Raw genomic sequence first — 19,792 nt, forward strand, 5'->3', positions numbered from 1 at the left:
ATTCCAGAAAAATGAAATTTTGGTCAAAATCAGATGAAGGGGAATGAGTAGTTTTTAACTTTTAATATATCTTAAGGTAGGCACGGAGGAATAAACAGGTCATGAGAAAGGAAGAGTATTCTGGGCATGGATACTAATGTGAGCTACGAATGCTATTTTGAAAAGTGTCATGGAGCATAATGTTTGATGATGGGCTAAATCATGGCAGGGTGTTATGGGAGAAGAGGGATTTTTAAGGTCCTTGTATCTCCACCAGCCTTCTGAATAGCTAGCCCTAAAACATACAACATAAAGAAAAGCAGGGTGCTTGTTTTGTAAGCACAGCATCAATGCAAAAGTACCTCTATTTACACTAGAATTAAAGCAATGTCCTTGCTGTGCACAATTCAGTTTTAAGACAGTTTTTCTAATGTCTCCTTCTTACCAGATTGTTCCTCCAAGTTTCACCTATGTAGAAATTCTAGAGCTGAGTCCAGTTCTCAAAAGGTCATCTGGATGAGAATGAAAGCAACAGAGGTGAGATGGCTCAATAATAACTATGGAGAGCTTGTTAGCATTATTAAAATATAAAGCATTCATTACCTTGCTGTGCAGAAAGATAGAGATCAAAAAAATAAGAAGAAGTTATTGCTTTAATGCCAGCTTTTGTGCTTATCATTTGGTGGAGAAGAGATTACATCTGTGCATGTACTACATCTAATTTTTACAGCAAATTTTCAAATGAAGTATTATTCTTCCCATTTTACAAATAATTAAACAAATACAAGGTAAGTAACTTTCCCGAGGTCATGTATCTACTAGATCAGTAGTCACCAACCGGTGGTCCACGGACCACTGGTAGTCTGTTAGGTCCGAAAGGTTGGTGACCGCTGTACTAGATGATCATGGGACTCTAACCAAGATCTGCCTTATTTTAAAACTTGTGTAACTTCCATTACACCATACTACCCTTGTAGGATTGTAAAGTAGGGACGATAATGATAGTGTTGGAAATTGGATGTTTTTTCTCCAGCACATATTGCACAGAATGTGAAGAAAAGCAACGTTTATGCTAAGGAATGAGTGTTGGTGAATGATACAAAGGAAAGAGTTCGATGCCTGTTGTGAATAGAGCCTGTTTAACTAAATAGAGAAATTTGTTACTGTAGTCATCTGTCACAACAGCACTATATCAGCAGCACAGTCATCTTTGGTTTGAAAATAGGACTGACTGAGAGGCTGTTGTTGAGAACACACTGTTGAATTTATCTCCAGAGACTGGGTGTATACTTGAAAGAGACTCAGTGCATTGAATGAAAGATAAACCACTGCTTCTTGCAAAATTTCTTTTCTCAATATGATGAAAATGTTGATTATTGCTAACAATTTTTCTGAAGAATGTAATAGCTATAGACCAAAACTGAAAGGTTCAAAATGATGCTTTCACAAAGTTTCAGCAGCAGCTATAATTGGCCTTGCAGGGAATTGTTAATTTCATCAATTCTATAGAGGCAACAGAAATGGACTCAGGTATATTTCTTTTATCACATTATACTCTATTTTTCTTCTATTGCCATCTAAGGAAACTACTGACATTAGGCTAAGAGTTAGATATATTATTAGTCATTTTTATTGTTGAACTTTATTTTTAGTTAAATATCTCCCCCACCCCCTTTAGTGCTAAAAGTCTGACTGGCATCCTATATAATAAAAAGCTAATATGCAAATTCTCCCCTCAACTGGGAGTTCAACTGGAAGTTCAACCAGGGGGTGGGGTCAGCCGGCCAACCGCCCACAGCCCCTCCCCACAGCCTGCCCATCCCGATCACCCCGATTGGGGCGGGCTGGCCAGATCCCACCCATGCACAAATTTGTGCACCGGGCCTCTAGTAATAAACAAGTATGTACACATCCTTAGATCTGTGCACTTTTTATTTCTAGACAGAGCTCAGGGCAGTATAAATTTGGGCCTCAAATATTTTAGAAAGAATCCAAATGCATTGTTCACTAACAAATATTTTTTTGAAATAAGATTTTTGTATTTTGGATGGAGACAGAATTTGAAAAATGCCTTCCTTTTTAGAATTGTTTCTAGTCTTTAGCTACTTAAAAAAAAAAATCTCTGAACAAATGATTTCCCAACTCTACAAATGCATGCACATGCAATGACATAAATTTGTAATCGGGATTTGTTGTGGTGATATGGAACTGTGCCTTTTAACATTTTTTTGGCATAATAGCAGTAAAAGTTGTACATTTCCTTCTGTCGCTATATGAATGATGCTGCCTCATTAATTTTGTGGTTTCATCTGTGAAGGAACTAACTGTGATCTTCATATCTTTATCTTTTAGAACTTTTTGATAACATAGCTCAAGATGGGATTATATAAGAGTTGAAATTACTTGCAAAGAAAGCAGTAATGAAGACATTAGTTATTCTATAAGGTTTGGTATGCTGCAGAATCTTTTCAAAGCAGAGCTGGTTCAACATAAAAAAAAAAAATAAGGTGTTCTGAATATTTCTTTCCTCTGGTTCTTTGATTTATCAAGAGAGTAATGTAGCTTTGGGTTTTTTTGGTTGTTTTTTTGTTTTAATCCTCACCTGAGGATTTTTTTACATTGATCTTTAGAGAGAGGGGGAAGGGAGGGAAGCGGAGGAGAAAGAGAGAGAGAGAGACAGAGAGAGACAGAGAGAGAGAGACAGAGAGACAGAGAGAAACATCTATATGAGAGAGACACAACGACTGGTTGCCTCCTGAACGCGCCTGACCAAGACTGGTGATCGAACCTGCAACCCTTTGGTCCATAGCTGATGCTGTAACTACCGAGCCAAACTGGTCAGGGCAACATAGCTTTGTTTAAACAGCGAGCAATATTAATTTTCTGCGTAGGACTAAAAATGTGGTTAATAAACAATAGAGGAAATGCTCTTTCATGCAGGTTTTTTTTGTTTGTTTGTTAGTTTGTGTTTTGGGTTTTTTTTTAGGGCATGGTATAAACGTTAAGTTTTGACTAGTTGTCTGCACATTTTCAGGTTAATTCTTTGCCTTGCTAACTAAGCAATGTCTTTCTTTGGGAGTATTTTTCCAGTCTGAATGATACAGGTTGATTATATTTCAATGAAGACTAGATAAATTGGCCCTGGCCAGGTGGCTCAGTTGGTTGGAGCATTGTCCAAAAGGTTGTGGTTTAATTCCTGGTCAGGACACATACCTAATTTGCAGTTTCGATGATCTCTCTCTCTCTCTCTCTCTCTCTCTCTCTCTCTCTCTTTCCCTCTCTCTCTCAACATGTCCTGGGGTGAGGATTAAAAAAAAAAAAAAAAGACAAGGCAAAACGTTACTGGCAGTTGACATTAAGAAGTAGGCTAGTGTTGGATGTGAGGGCGATCTGGCTGCGACATCTGTCACCCCATTGATCGCCAGGGTTGATTCGGCTGATCTGGCTGGCTAGGCGGGTGTCCCCCCTCCTCTCTCACCGATCCATGTGCATCCCTCCCGAAGCTGCGTGCTTGGTTGAAGAGGACGACCTTCCCCCCCCCCCCCCCCCCCCCGCCCCAGGAGAGGACCAGTCTTTGGTCAAGGGTATACGAGTAGCTGCGCTCTCCTGCTAGAACCTCCAAACAAGCTCTCAAGAAGTAGGCTAGTGTTAATAGATCAGTAGTTAGGGATACCAATGATATTACCCTGTTTCGCCTATCAAGTTAGGAATTTTCTCTTAACTCCTGCTGTAAGGTTTCTTTAGCTTTAGAATAGGGACACAGGATTCCGTAGTGTAATTTTGTTCTTTAACAAGTTTTTCACAATACATCAAATGATAACTATTTTACCAACATGACTTAACATTGGCCAGCCTTGTAATGGTTGAATTCTTAGGTTAAAACAATAAATTTCAACTAAATCTTTTTTTCGTGCTGTATTCCTTGCAGTCTCCAAAGTTCTTTAGTTTGTTGACAATTCAGAGTTTTTAAAATGCTTATAAAAATTTAGTACTATCCAGCTCTTCTTAGGGGATTCCCCCTTTGGTTTTGAGGATAGTTGTAAACATCCATCTCCATTATGTTTTGGCCAATTAACAAAGAATCAGGAATCAGGAACCTGGGTCTTGTAATAAAATGACCTTAACCACTTGCTTTGGCTAGGCCAAGCTTAATGGACATGGATAATATTTGTTGTGGAGAAAGTGTGCCAATATTTTATAAATGTGATTTATATCTGGAAGTTGATTGCAAGTCTCTGTCTTTACCACTGACCTGATACTAATTTTCAGGTAGATCTAATTTGGGAGATTTCCCCCTCCATGTGTAATTAGCTAAGAGGGTGTAAACTGTTCACTTCATTTCTATTTTATGCCAATGTGTTTTAGGTCAGATTTTTGGGCAGTGGTGTGAAGAATGGTCTGAGGAGGGGCAAGATGAGACACAAGGAGACCAGTTACAATGTTATTGCTGACCATTTAGGATGTTAGTCAAGAGAGGAGAGAGATTTTAAATAATGCAATGTCAATAAGGATGATTAATGAAATAATCTTTGTTTATTAAATACTTCCTATGTGCTAGGCACAGTGCTGTGTGCTGAACATAGATTGTTTCATTTAATACTCACCACATCACTATGAATTAGGTTCCATCCTCATTTTACAGAAGACAAAAATGAGGTCTAGAGAAGTAAACAACTTATTTTTAATGTTAGGCAGTCAGCTATGGTATAGCTGTGATTTGACTCCAGAGCCTGGGCACAAAACCACAACAGGCCAAAATATAGGGTGTCCCTAAAAAATGTATACAGACACTTTGAATAATTATAAAGACAGTCCTTATTAAAATATGTTTCATTTTCAAAATTGAGCTATCAGGTGTTAAAGTATGTATACCCTGTACTTAAGAGGTAGAATTTAGCAACTAATTAGAAGCAGGGAGGATAATTACGGAGAACTCAGATATGACTTGAGAATTCTGGATTGGGCACCCTGGTGAACGATAATTCTTGTCTCTGGGTCAGAAAATAGAGTAGGGAACATGTTTGGAAAATTAGGGAATAATATGTTTAGTTCTGGGCATCTTGAATTTGAGATGCCTTTGAGACACACAGAAATCAAACTGGTTATGTGGATCTGGTGCTCTGGCAGGAATCTGGGCCAGAGTGTTTGGCATGATGCCTGGCATAGAATAACTGCCAATGAATATTTGTTGGATGAAATGACAGACAGATGGAGATGGAAATAGAGACAGAGAGGGAGATAGAGAAATGGAGAGAGGGAGATAGAGAAATGGAGAGAGGGAGGGAGAAAGGGGGAGGGAGAGAGAGAGAGAGAGAGAGAGAGAGAGAGAGAGAGAGAGAGAATTGGTAATTAAAAGAATACAGTTAGTTTAATGGGGGGGATGAGGACACATTTGTAATACCTTAACTAATAAAGAATTTTAAAAAATAAATAAGTAAAAGAGTACAGTTAGGCCCAGCTGGCATGGCTCAGTGGTTGAGCATTGACCTATGAACTAGGTCACGGTTTGATTCCAGATTATGGTCTCAATCCTCAGAGGAGGGCATGCAGAAGGCAGCCAATCAATGGTTCTCTCTCATCATTGATGTTTCTATTTCTCTCTCTGTCTCCCTTCCTCTGAAATCAACAAAAAAATATATTTTTAAAAAAGTATAGTTGGCACATGGGACTATGGGAATGAATAAAATTTCCAAAGACAATGTGCCAAACAAAAAGAGAAGAGAATCCAGAATAACTCTGGGACCATCAGTATTTAACAGTCAGATAATAAAAGAGAAACTTGAAAAGATAACAGAGAAGGACAAAAACTTAAAGAGAATGATATCAGAGAAGCCAAAGAAATTGAGGATTTCAAGAAGGATTTTTTAAAAATATATTTTTCATCTGTCTCTGTAAGGAAATACAAGGAAAGTAAAGGAATTAAGAGCCTGTTTTAATTTATTTTTTTAAGTATATTTTTATTGATTTCAGAGAGGAAGCCCTGATGTCCTGGTTCTTTATACACCAAGCATCACTCAGATTATCAGTATGAAATTTTCATTTGTTGTCTGCCATTCCTCATAAATAAATTTTCATGGTTTTTGTAGAGTTTTACAGCTCTTGTATTCTTTTGCTGCTGATAACTTTTCTCATATTGTCAATTTTTACTAAATTTTATTATTAACAATCCTATATAATAAAGAGGCAATATGCAAATTGACCATCATGCCTTCACACAAGATGGCCACCCCCATGTGGTCACAAGATGGTAGCCACAAGATGGCCTGCAGGGGAGGAAGGGCAGTTGGGGGCGACCGGGCCAGCAGGGGAGGGCAGTTGGGGGGTACCAGGCTGGCAGGGGAGGGTAGTTAAGGGCAACCAAGCTGGCAGGGGAGGGCAGTTGGGGGCAATCGGGCCAGCAGGGAAGCAGTTAGGCATTGATCAGGCTGGCAGGGGAGTGGTTAGGGGATGATCAGGCTGGCAGGCAGAAGGAGTTAGGGGCAATCAGGCAGGCAGGGGAGTTCAGTTGGGGGCAATTGGGCCAGCAGGGGAGCAGTTAGGCATCGATCAGGCTGTCAGGGGAGTGGTTAGGGGGTGTATATTTAAAATTGTAAAGTTCTTAGAGCTCTATTATGGCTTTTGCTCTTGATTTTTAAATGCTTGATCATTGTGAAAAGCTTATAACTTATGATTCAATTGAGTTCCTCAGTTGCAAAAAAAGTTATAAAAGCTGAATGAAATGTCAAGGTGAACAATGTCTTTCTGTGAATGAATTTTTCTAACTTAATTTTCAGAATAGCTTGGTTTCAGAACTCATAAATTAATGAAGAACAAGCTAGGATTTGTTTTCCTCAAAAATAAAACAAAACAAAAGATAGTGCTTTTTGTTTGTTTTGTTTGAAATGGTAAGTTGTTTTTAAATGATTCAGAGAGGCCCCTTGGGTATCCAGAAATCTGTAAGTGCTGTATAACCAGCCCTGATAGAACATGAATGGACGTTATCTCTCTGGATGGGGAATTCTGACACAATGAGTGAAGGTAGAATTTTAGACATCCATGATACAGGAATGAACGAGACTCTTTTTTGACATCAACTAGCCCACATCCAGTGAGCAAAGTAGACATTTAAACAAATAAGGAAAGTGTAATGTGATTTATGTTTATGAGAAGTGTTCATGTTGGGAACATAGAAGGTGAAGTAATGAATGGTTTAGCAGAACTGATATTAGGGAAGCCTTCACTGAGAAAATAAAGTTTGAACTAATCCTGAAGATTGAGTAGGAATTCATCATTTAAAAAAACGTAAACTACGGAGATAACATTTCCACTCTAAGAAATGCCCTTAGCATCTAGGAGTAAGGGCAACATCAAGAAAAGGTCACCCTAAGTATGATTGAAATGTACAGCAAAGGAGTCTTAATGATAAGATGCTTATGACCTAATTAACTATTTTTATGTTTTAAAGTTATGCCACAAACAGAATGAGAAAATAAATAGCTATGTACTAACATAAGATGATATAAAATTAGAAGTTACAATACTTAAAAGAAAGGAAATATTAGTGTGGTATGGAAAGTTCTGAAAGTCTTTCTAAGAAATGATGCTTGAGAAGAAGCCTTGAAGACCAGGAAGAGTTGGGTAGCTGGGGGAGAGAGAGAGGAGATTGGGTGCACAGAAAGAAAAGAATATCAGGAAGGAAGGGATGCCCCACCAGCATGGCTCAGTGATTGAACATTGACTTACGTACCAGGAGGTCATGGTTTGATTCCCTGGTTGGGGGCTTGATCTCCAGTGTGGGGCATGCAGGAGGCAGCTGATCAATGACTCTCTCTCATCATTGATGTTTCTATCTCTCTCCCTCTCCCTTACTCTCTGAAATCAATAAACATACATATTTAAAAAAAGAAGAAGGGAGGGATGATTAATAGAATCAAATACCCCAGAGCCCAAATAGGATAAAGATTGAAAGGAGACTAACAGTCAGAGATCATTGATGGTATATTGCAAGAAGAGGTTTGGGCTGGGGGATGGGTTCTCAGAATAAGAGGATTTTCATTGCATCAGGGAATTAATGGAAAATAGATATAATGACCTCAAAACCGTGCTCATGTGCATGTCCTCAGAAAAAAAGAAAGAAAGAAAATAGATATAGTGAGTAAATATATGAAGAAATACAGTGTGTCTTGCCTTTGGTGCCTTGGATTATTTAGTAGGGAGCCAATTGTTTTAAGTTGAATGAAATGTCAAGATGAACAATGCTAGTTTGGTTGAAGAATTAAAGAAAACAGCCTCCCCCTGCATAAAATTTTTATAAGTTTGAGATGAAACCTTTTGGTATTCCTGAGACTACAGATGCCTTTCAGCCACGGATAGTTTGACAGGGAGTTTGAGGTACTTGGAGCTACTGATGCATCTATATCTGTGACTTTCAAAGTTTTCTGACTATATCCTCAGTAAAAAACAAATTTTATATTGTGATTAATACACATGTAGGCACAAACACACATATAACTGAAACAGAAGTATAAAAACACTATTACTTTTCCTACTACAAGGGAAACACTGATGCTTTCTCTTCTCTTCAATATAATTTTTAAAAAATATATTTTACTGATTTTTTACAGAGAGAAAGGGAGAAGGGATAGAGAGTTAGAAACATCGATGAGAGAGAAGCATCGATCAGCTGCCTCCTGCACGCCCCCTACTGGGGATGTGCCTGCAACCAAGGTACATGCCCTTGACCAGAATCGAACCTGGGACCCTTCAGTATGCAGGCCGACGCTCTCTCCATTGAGCCAAACTGGTTAGGGCTTCAATATAATTTTTAATAATTGATAATCATGGCTTTGCTTGGGACTCTGTCAGTTTGAGTATTGGCTGTCTAAGATTGTTTTTTGACCATGGAAAGGATTATGTATTTTAAAAATATTTATATTTAACATATTTTAAATATTTTAGAAATGTTTATTTCATTTGCAGTGTACTTTAAACATTTTTTAATCTAATAATTTTATGTGAAATAACCATCTTTTAGAGGACTTTTATAGTCATTGTATCTAGCTGAATAAGCTCACTTGAACAATAAATCTCATTTACAAATTTAATTATATTTTCTGAAACATTTTAAATTGCCTTTAATAAATTTAATGTATTGATTTTCCTTTTTTAAAAACCCTCACCCAAGGATATTTCTTTTTATTATTGATTTTAGAGAGAGAGGAGGGTGAGAGAGAGAGAGAGCTCACAAGGGAAACATCAATGTGAGAGAGAAACATCTATTGGGTTATCTCCTGTATGCACTCTCACCAGGGATTGAACCTGAAACCCAGGTATGTGCTCTGATTGGGAATCAAACCTGCAACCTTTTGGTGTATGGGGCGATGCTCCAACCCACTGAGCCACCAGGCCAGGACAAATTATGACTTTCTTAAGCAACAGTCCCTAAAGTACTTAACTTTTGTAAATGTAACAAATTTAAAAACAGAGCAAACCTCAGGTTCTTTTAAAAATGTTTAGGATGTGAAAGAATCAATCCCAAACTTAGTCTGGAGCAATGTAGTCTACTAACCTTTCTGGAAATAATGAACATTTCTGATTAAATGTTCAAGCAGTTTTACTGATAGGTTTGAGAGCCTCTTCTGGGAGACCCATCCTGATTATGAATCATTGAAGGGCCCTAACAACTTTTAAGCAGTCTTTCAAGGAGTTTAATGACCCTTAATCAGGTATTCTTTCATATCTAGTTTTGAAATGATTATCTAATCACTCTTTTGTTATTAATCCTATAAAATATCACTAATGGGACACAAATCCTTGAGTTGGTTCTTTTAGAAAGCCCTCTCTCTTAGAATAGGTTTGAAATAAAAATTAAAATAAAACAATTTATAACATACTTATGTTAAAAATAATTTTTTATAAAAGGCAACATCATGGCTCTTGTACAAATGTAAAATGAACATGAGTCAAACATTTTATTTAATAAACTAGAGGCCCAGTTCATGAAATTCATGCACTCAGGGGAATCCCTCAGCCTGGCTTGCACCCTCTCACAGTCTGGGAGCCCTAGTAGGATGTCCAACTGATGGCTTAGGCCCATTCCCTATGGAGCGGTCAGTGCGCGTCATAGCAACTGGTCGTTCCACCATTTGGTCAATTTGCATATTAGCCTTTTGTTATATAGGATAAGGAAACCAATACTATGTAAAATAAAATGAGTGGCAACCAAGACTCTTCCTTGGAATGGGGGCGATGGTGGTAGTGAAGTCAATCGTATTTCTCAAAATTCATTTATATCTCTATAGATAAGAATCATTTAAAAAATATTTTTTATTGTTTTCAGAGAGGAAGAGAGAGAGACACATCAATGAGAAACATCATTGATCGGCTGCCTCCTGCATGCCCCCTACTGGGGATTGAGCCTGCAACACAAGCATATGCCCTGATGGGGAATTGAGTCTTGGCTTCCTGGTTCATAGATCAACACTCAACCACTGAGCAACACTGGCTGGGCTATAAGAGTCATTTACATGCTATCAGTTCTTTTTATTTTATTATTTTTAAAAATATGGAATGCTTCATGAATTTGCGTGTCATCCTTGTGCAGGGGCCATGCTAATCTTCTCTGTATCATTCCAGTTTTAGTATATGTGCTGCCGAAGCGAGCACTGTCAGTTCTTTTTAAAAAAGATATTTCTATTGACTTCAGAGAGGAAAAGATAGAAACATCAATGATGCCAATCATTGATTAGCTGCCTCTTGCATGCCCCCTACTGGGGATCCAACCCACAATCCTGGCATGTGACCTGACCAGGAATCCAACTGTGACCTCCTGGTTCATAGGTGGACACTCAACCACTGAGCCACACCGGCCCAGGCTAATCATTCTCTTTTAATTGACAGAGTTGTAGAAATAGATCAGTTAGAGATAATGAAAAGAGTACAATTAGACAACCTGGAGGCATACACTAGACCAGTGATGGCGAACCTATGACACGCGAACTCATTTTTTTGGTTGATTTTTCTTTGTTAAATGGCATTTAAATATATAAAATAAATATCAAAAATATAAATCTTTGTTTTACTATGGTTGCAGATATCAAAAAATTTCTATATGTGACACAGCACCAGAGTTAAGTTAGGGTTTTTCAAAATGCTGACACGCCGAGCTCAAAAGGTTCGCCATCACTGCACTAGACAATGCCTAATGTTCTATTGAGAAGATGCTCATTAATCTTCCTTTGCCCATTTCAGTGTCTCTCACAATTTTTCTCACAATTTCCCCACCTGATGATCTTAATACTCTCAAAGATTCTTCTTAATCTTTCACAGGTTCACGGGCTGGTCCCATTGGGTTTGGCCTAATTTTTTTCATAGGTGCAATAGAGTTAACACATGCCTCCTTGGGTTCCCTTACAAATCTAGAGTCCTACTTCATCTATCCAGAAAATGGAACATTGTAACAAAAACAGCATTTCAATTACTCTAATAAAATTTCCTACATCAATTTATTCAATGCTATGTAGATTTTGTTTCACTGGATCTTAAGTTAGGCATCTGCATTTATGAAGTCTTCTGCTTCATGGAAAAAAGTCCTGGAAATCAGTCTACTGGTAGTTTTCTAAACAATATCAGCTCAGAAATTTGTACCCCAAAGTCAATCATTTGAAGTGTCAGTAGTTTAAAGTACCTGTTGGAGTCCTTTTCTACAAGGCTCTGGGACACTCCTTTGTCCAAGAAGGCCTGCAACTTTGTTCTTTGGGTTTTCCCCTTAACTAATTAGACATAATAAAGCCAACATAAAGCACAGAATATTATATTCCAGTAAGAGAGAGAAAGAGGAATCTAGCACATTTAAAGTGTTGAGTTCAGCCCCAGCTGGTTTGGCTCAGTGGATAGAGCATTGGTCCTCGGACTGAAGGGTCCTGGGTTTGATTCTGGTCAAGGGCATGTACCTCGGCTGCAGGCTCCTCCCCGGCCCGAGCTCTAGTCAGGGCTGGTGCAGCAGGCAACCTATGGGATGTGTTTCTCTCACATCAATATTTCTCTCTGTCTTTCTCTTCTACTCTCTCTAAAAATCAATGGAAAAATATCCTCAGGTGAGGATTAAAAACAATAAATAAGTAAAAATAAAGTGTTGAGTTCAATTTCCTTATTTTCCCAGAATTTTAGAAGTATTTGATTTATGCAAATGCCTTTCCATTTCTTTAAAGCTGTGATTGTCAGTGGGTATAGGGAAATGGAAATGTTATAGAATAGTAAGAAGCTAGGAAAATTCCAGGACAAGCAGAATAGGGAAGATAGTTAGACAACAGTTTGCAGTCACCTAGTAAATCCTATCTTCTCTAAACCAAGAACTCTAATCAGGGGTTCTCAACCTGTGGGTCGTAACCCCTTTGGGGGTTGAAAGACCCTTTCACAGGGGTCGCCTAAGACCATTGGAAAACACATATATAATTACATATTGTTTTTGTGATTAATCACTATGTTTTAATTATGTTCAATTTGTAACAATGAAAATACATCCTGCATATCAGATATTTACATTACGATTCATAACAGTAGCAAAATTACAGTTATGAAGTAGCAACGAAAATAATTTTATGGTTGGGGGTCACCACAACATGAGGAACTGTATTAGAGGGTCCTGGCATTAGGAAGATTGAGAACCACTGCTTAAGAGTAAATAGCTTAAATCACCCTAATCTGAGAGGCAGATAACAGAAATCCCATTAATCACCATTTGCCAACCACACCCAAGGACAGACAAGGCGAGGATGGGTGGGAAGGGATAAGCCAAAGAACTTGTATGCATACATACATAACCCATGGACACAGACAATAGGGTAGTGAAGGCCTGGGGCAGGAGCAAGGGATGGTCTAGAAGGGGTCAATGGGGGAAAAAAGGGGACATGTATAATATTTCCAACAGTAAAGCTTTTTAAAAATTAATTAAAATTTGTTTATAGCTATGTTGACAGTAAAAAATAAAAGGGATAAATCTCATTTTGGTACATAAGCATAAAGTTGATGAATATTCCATTGATCTGCCCCTAAGACCTTCCCTAAACACCCAGCCTTTAAAACCCCTGAAAATGAAGGTTCCATTCCCTTCCCCTTCTTCTCCTCTCCCCCCCCCACCCCCGCTTCACATAGCCCCCTAAACTATAAGGGACTCCATGAGACTTGCAACCAGGGGAGCAATGGGCAGCGGCAGTTTGTCCCAGGCTACTCCCCTGAACCTGTCTCCAAGGCCCCCTTGTCTCTGACTTTCCAATGAGCCAAGACAGCCCATCCTAGGCTCTCCTGTTGCTTCTTCTATGTCCTTTCTTGTTTCACTGTCCTAAATATGTTTTTGCTGGGGTCAACAAGTTCTTGCTTGCCTTTCCACACTTTGTCTCTGTCTCTTGATTGAAATCTTTCCCCCAAGAAGACAAGAATCAAGGTCTCTTCTTCTCACTGGTAACAGAAACCTGCTTACAAATAGGCAACATACATAGGAAGCTATTAAAAAATATATATTTGGTACACTCTGAGAACAGGTGATTTAGATGAGAGTCAGATACTTACTAGTAGGTTTCACTAAGTTTAAAAAATTTGTAGACTAGCCCTAGCTGGTTTGGCTCAGTGTTTAGAGTGTCAGCCTGCAGACTGAAGGGTCCTGGGTTCAATTCTGGTCAAGAGCACGTGCCTGGGTTGCAGAATGATTCTCTCTCATCATTGATGTTTCTATCTCTCTGTCTCCTTCTCCCTTCCTCTTTGACATCAATACAAATATACTTTAAAAAAAATCTGTAGACTAGCCCTAACCAGTTTGGCTCAGTGGATAGAGCGTCAGCCTGTGGACTCAAGGGTCCCAGGTTTGATTCTGGTCAAGGGCATGTACCTTGGTTGCGGGCACATCCCCAGTAGGGAGTGTGCAGGAGACAGCTGATCGATGTTTCTTTCTCATCGATGTTTCTAACTCTCTATCCCCTCTCCCTTTCTCTCTGTAAAAAATCAATAAAATATATATATATATAAATTTGTAGACTAGAAATTATTTAATCAAATTATTTAACCCAACCTCTAATGATACATAATTTCTATCTCAATTAGTAGAGACAATTATACTCCTGGAAATGTAGATACAAGTATACAAGTTTTATTCTAAATTCTGGGGACACTTTACTTAACTATGATGTATAACTTGATTATGCTATTGTATAATAGCACTTACCTTCCTGCTATAATTATCTCTGCTTAAAAGTCTCTCCTTTAGATTGATATGAATTTAGAGCAAGGACCTTGTTTTTTTTTTTACGTTTCCCATCACTACATTCCCAGCAGTAAGCTTAACACCTGGCACACAGTAAAGGCTCAAAAGTTGTTTGTTTAATAAATGACACCACTTAAACCTATGGTTAACAAATATGTTTCATTTTAAAAGTGGCAATATTATAAAAGGCCACAAGATGGGCTCATTACACTGTGAAAGTTTGTAAAAACACTCCTGAATCATGAAATTAACATTTTCTTTCTGCAAAAATATGAGAAATATTTCATGTTTCTGAATCTTAAAAAGGAATTAAAATGCTTGTAGTGACAAATCCTGGGAGCATTTAGTCAGTCATTTTTTATTCATCTACAGAATTGTATTAAACAAAGTCATAGTCCTATTTAATTATCACTTAAAAAAACATCAACATTTTATTTTTATTAACCCCCACATATTTCTTACTATAAAATTGAAATATATGTCTTGCTATTTATGGAATAATAAATTATATCTCTTGTTAGAATTTAAAACGGTATTTGTCACTTTTTTTTCCATTTAAAAGATTCATCTTACTAAATCGAAGAGCCCTTTTTTTCTAAACCAATACTTCTTAAAAGTTGACTCTGCAAGGTCAGTCCACATTATTACCTCACTTGATACTTATTGACCACATGAGGAAACTGAGGCTCTGAGAACTGGAGGCTTGCCAAAGTCACTTAACTAATAACTAGAGTTACATATTAGTGCGAAGACAGATACAAATCAAACAAAAACAAAAGTAAAAACAAATCAAAGAAGCATTAGAATATGAGCCAGTGATAAAGCATAGTGATGCGATAAAGGATGAGTGAGGTACTACTACTGTAGACTCGATGGCCCCTTTGAGGAGGTGACGTTGAAGCTAAGCCAGGAATGATTTTGTGAAGTTCTGGGAAAGAGTTTTCCAAGCAGAAAGAACAGCTGATATAAAGGCCCAAGGTGGGGCAGGTTCTTGCTCTCAGTTTGGAAAGAACACAAAAGCTTCGTGGCACTAAAAGATTCATCCAGTCATATTATCATGTCTCTGGCACAGTTGATATTAGACATCCACTGTCCCAGCTTCCTGTGGAGATAAACAGACACTGGTGTGTCTATAACAGCCATTGGCAGAAAGAACTGTTCTGAAACTGGCTGTTCTTTAGATAAACTGGGACAGGGTTATAGTCTGTCAGGATGACTCCAAGCCAAGCAGGACCTGCTGGCACCTGCTGAAGCCATGATGAGATTTGAATGCTCTTCATGTAGTCAATCGGTGTGTATAGAATATTTGGCTACTGCCAGGCATTAAATATAAAGCAATGAACAGAACAGTCCCTGCCCTCAAGGAGCTTGTATTTGATGACATCTGGTTATGTAATTTACACATGGTTTACTTCAGATCTCTTCACTCCACCCACTATTGACTAAATTTAGAACTTATTTATTGGGTATTCACATAAAGAAGGATTCTGATTGTCAGGATTTCTATTCTACCACAGCCCCAGTTGGGTTATTTATTTATTTATATATTTTTTGGTAAATATATTTTATTGGTTTTACAGAGAGGAAGGGAGAGGGATAGTTAGAAACATCGATGAGAGAGGAACATGGATCAGCTGCCTCCTACACGCCCCTTATTGGGGATCCAGCCAGCAATCAAGGTACATGCCCTTGATCAGAATTGAACCCTGAGACCCTTCAGTCCCAGGGCCGATGCTCTCTCCACTGAGCCAAACCAGTTAGGGCCAGTTGGGTTCTTTTAATAGTGGGAATTCTCCTGAGGATAGATGTGGTTTCAATTATTCCTGCCTACAAAGATCCAGAACATTACTGCAGACATCAAAACCCTGACAGATCTAATGGCTTACTTCTGCCGTCCTGGTCTATAGTGCAGGACAGACTTCTGCAGTGCTCGCTCCCACAGTCCCTGACAGGTTCTGTGCATCAGATCAGGGTCATTTCTTTATGGTTCCTATTCCCTTAAGTCTGTTATAGGAGAAGCAGAAACTTATCACTCAAGGACTAAAACCTAAAACCCAGTAGGAGTCTACTTATAGGCTCAATTTCCTTTTTTGAAATTGTCTCATAGTTTTAGGCTACCTGGAAGAAAAAGTCAGGAGAGAAAAAACAAACTACATTCATATGCTGACCTTTTTTTCCTTAAAAATATTTTTTTTATTGATTTCAGAGAGGAAGGGACGGGGAGAGAGATAGCAACATCAATGATGAGAATCATTGATCAGCTAGCTGCCTCCTGCATGCCCCCTACACAACCTGGGCATATGCCTTGACTGGGAATAGAACCTTAACCTCCTGGTTCATAGGTCGATTCTCAACCACTGAGCCACACCGGCTGGGCCATATACTGACCTTTTGCCACAAGGGGCTATATCACTTGAGAACATGGTGTAGTTTATGCCCTCACATTTTACTAATTCATAGGAAAATCCTCTAACTAGAAATTGAAAAACGCTTCCTACCCCAAGCATAGCTCTTTTACAGTTTTTCTTTGTCATTGGACACAAATGATATTAACAGACTATGTATATGGCCTGTTCTTAAACTTTATAGCACCTTATGTTAGGTCTCATACCATCTTATATTAGGTTTTCTATTACTGCAATAGCAAATTGCCTCGATCTTAGTCGTGTAGAACAACTCACATTCATTATACAGTTCTGTGGCCCAGAAATCTGACGGAGGGTCTCTCTGGGCTAAGTAAAGGTACTGTAAACAGGGTTCGGTTCCTTTCTAGATGCTCTAGAAGGGAATGTTTCCTTTCCTCTTCTGGCTTTTAGAGGCCACCTGCGCTGCCTAGCTTCTTGTCCCCATCTTCATCTTCAAAGCCAACAACTTCACATAGCTCTTACTTTTCTTCCATCATCATGTCTTTCTCTAACCACAGCTGGAAAAGGTTCTCTGCCTTTTAGTTCTCATGTGATTAAAGTGGGCCCACTGATAATCCAGGAACTCTCCCCTTCTCAAGTCTGTACATGCAACCACACTGTCAAAGCCCTTTTTGCCACATAAGATTCCTAGGATGAAGACATCTTTGGGGCCATTATTTTGCTTACCACACCCTTTTCTAAAAACATAAGATGCACTGACAAATGTATATAGGTAACTCCGGTAAACCTCCTGTATAGAAATACTACTGTTTTCAGTTAAAACTCCCCTCCCCTCCTCTCCTTTTCCCTCCCCACCCCTCTCTTCTCCCCTCCCTTTGCCTCCAGTTTTCTTCTCTAGGGGAGAAATATAAAATGAAAGCCAGATGAATACTGTGCTATTGTCTACTCAGGTTCTTTCCTTTTTTCCTTCCAACAAAATTACCCCTCTCTTAGCTCTGGGTGGGGAAAGTGAGGCTTCCTTTTCTCTCTCTTCTGTTAGGGTTTTCAATCAGTACTTTTCTACCTCCTTGCCCCAGGATTGTGCTCATTACCCAGCCCCCTATCCAATTAGATTATCATATCCACCTGGACACTGTGACTGCTTTGGTAGTGGACATTTAACCCGAGCTGGGCCAATCAGAATACTTTTCTGGAATTTTTTTTCCTAAGTGGCTCCATGGGGGAAATTTTCTCTTTCTTTCTTTGTTGTGAGAAAGCTGAAAGTATATGATTCAGAGTTGCTGGTTCTGTCTCTTACCACCTGGAGAAACTGGAACTGATGAGAAGCAAGAAGAGATGATCCTGGTGAGTTACTCCTTGATTTTTTTCCTTGAGGTCTTGTTACCTTTTCGAGTCTATAATTTACCCACATTTATTTCCAATAAATCTCCATTTTGCTTAATCTAGTTGGTTTTGAGGTTTGTTTCTTACAATTAAGAGTCCCAATTAATATAGCTTGTTTTTTTTTTTTTCCTCTCCTAATGCTTATGTCCACTAACTTTATTATTTACTAGAGGCCTGGTGCATGGATTCATGCACCGGTGGGGTCCCTCATTATAGCCTGCGGGGATCAGCCTGAAACTGGCAGTTCAACACTGCCTGCCACTCCTGCCTGCCACTCCTGCTCATCCCGGCCCCGCTGCACCTGCCACCTCTGCTCGGTAGGCTCCCTGCTGTTCCCCTGTGATCTCCAGGCTGTGGCAGCCAACCCTGAGCCCTGTGGCTGGCGCCCAACGGCCATCTGAGTGGTGCTCCCACTGTGAGAGCACACTGACCACCAGGGGGCAGCTCCTGTGTTGAGCGTCTGCCCCCTTGTGGTCAGTGCATATCATAGCAACTGGTCGACAGGTCGTTCAGTCCCTTAGGCTTTTATATATAGAGATTCTATTAATCCATTGTTAAAAAAGCCAGATCAAAGGTCAGTGCTATCTCCCATGGGAAAAAAATTTAAAAAAAGAATCAGAAGAGATTATGAAATGAGTCCACATTATATTATTTATGTTAATTCTTAGATCACACTCTGAAAACATTTACCCCCTGTTTCAAGGTCCATCTTGGATTATGCAACTCAGCTAATTAAAAAGGATTTAATACAGATGCCAGTAATCCTATTACTATAATGACAGTAATATAAAAAGCTTGAGGTTTGAATACTTTCTATTACTCTTATCAGGTTTTCCACAGTAAAATTAAAATCCTTAAAGTGAAATCTCCCTTCTGGAACTTACATTTTCCCAAGAAAATCTTCAAAGACAAGTTATTCTCAACCCAGATCTTTCATGCTTTCCATTTCTCCAAAGTTCAGAAAGTTATATAAGAACATTTTTACTGCAACACCATACCTAGAAAATTCTGATCCAAATACAAGCATTGCCAATTTTGCTTTACAATTTGGATTTTTTCTACAGCATAGTTATGAGAATCAGAAATAGCTGTCTCTCTGTGTATGTTCCTGACAGACAAGCAGAGGCCTAGCGTGCACTTTCTAATGCATTGCAAAGTACCATTCCAGAAGGGAACTGGTGGGCAAGACGAATGTCCAGCCAGTATATGAGGCCAAGCTATTCACTTCATGTTAAAACACATAACAGCTGCCAACTGGAGGTGCTGAACTCCATTTACTGAGGAGGATACCTCTTCTGAATTCTGTTTAATTACATAAATAATTCCTCATCTCTAGCCTATGGAGACCAGCATCACAAAACAAATTTAGCTTGTTGCTCAGGAGGCACTTTCATCAGTTGCTAAATTGGGATTTGTCTCAGTTTCCCTGGATAAGGGTCACATTTCATGCAGTAAATCAGAACTAGAACTGCCTGTCCCAGCTCAAGTACCAGGTCCCCCTAGTAAGTGGGGATAGTGCATGTTAGCACAGGCATTTTTAAAATTTTATTTTAAATTTATTTTAATTTTTTCCTTCACCATTTATCCTCTCCATGCCCTCTTACACCTCCTTCCATCCCCTCCTCCCACCATCAATAAATGGTGAAGAACAATAAATGGAGAGAACATAAATAAATTAAATAATTTTAAAATCAAAATAAATGATTAAGTAATCATTGTTAGGTCAAATTTCTTACAAGATGACTGGTAAGTTAAATGGTATTAGTCTAATTTCTCAAAGGAGTTTGAATGTCATTATCATCTACCCAAAAATTGTTCCAACATTTTATCA

The 19,792-nt window shown here is 38.7% G+C and overlaps 1 long non-coding RNA gene and 1 other non-coding gene across 2 annotated transcripts in view; one reads left to right on the forward strand and one right to left on the reverse strand.

Annotated features, from left to right (window-relative positions):
• Positions 1–19,792, forward strand: part of LOC132234294 (uncharacterized) — a 34,395-nt gene that overhangs the window by 5,961 nt on the left and 8,642 nt on the right. The window contains exon 2 of the long non-coding RNA XR_009452881.1: positions 428–516. This is a non-coding gene — a long non-coding RNA (uncharacterized LOC132234294). The remainder of the gene's footprint in view (positions 1–427; positions 517–19,792) is intronic.
• On the reverse strand, positions 10,517–10,623 carry LOC132236191 (U6 spliceosomal RNA). The gene has a single exon (XR_009453159.1). It is a non-coding gene; the product is annotated as a U6 spliceosomal RNA (small nuclear RNA).

This window comes from Myotis daubentonii, chromosome 5, assembly GCF_963259705.1.
Source record: "Myotis daubentonii chromosome 5, mMyoDau2.1, whole genome shotgun sequence".
Classification (NCBI taxonomy): Eukaryota; Metazoa; Chordata; class Mammalia; order Chiroptera; family Vespertilionidae; genus Myotis; species Myotis daubentonii.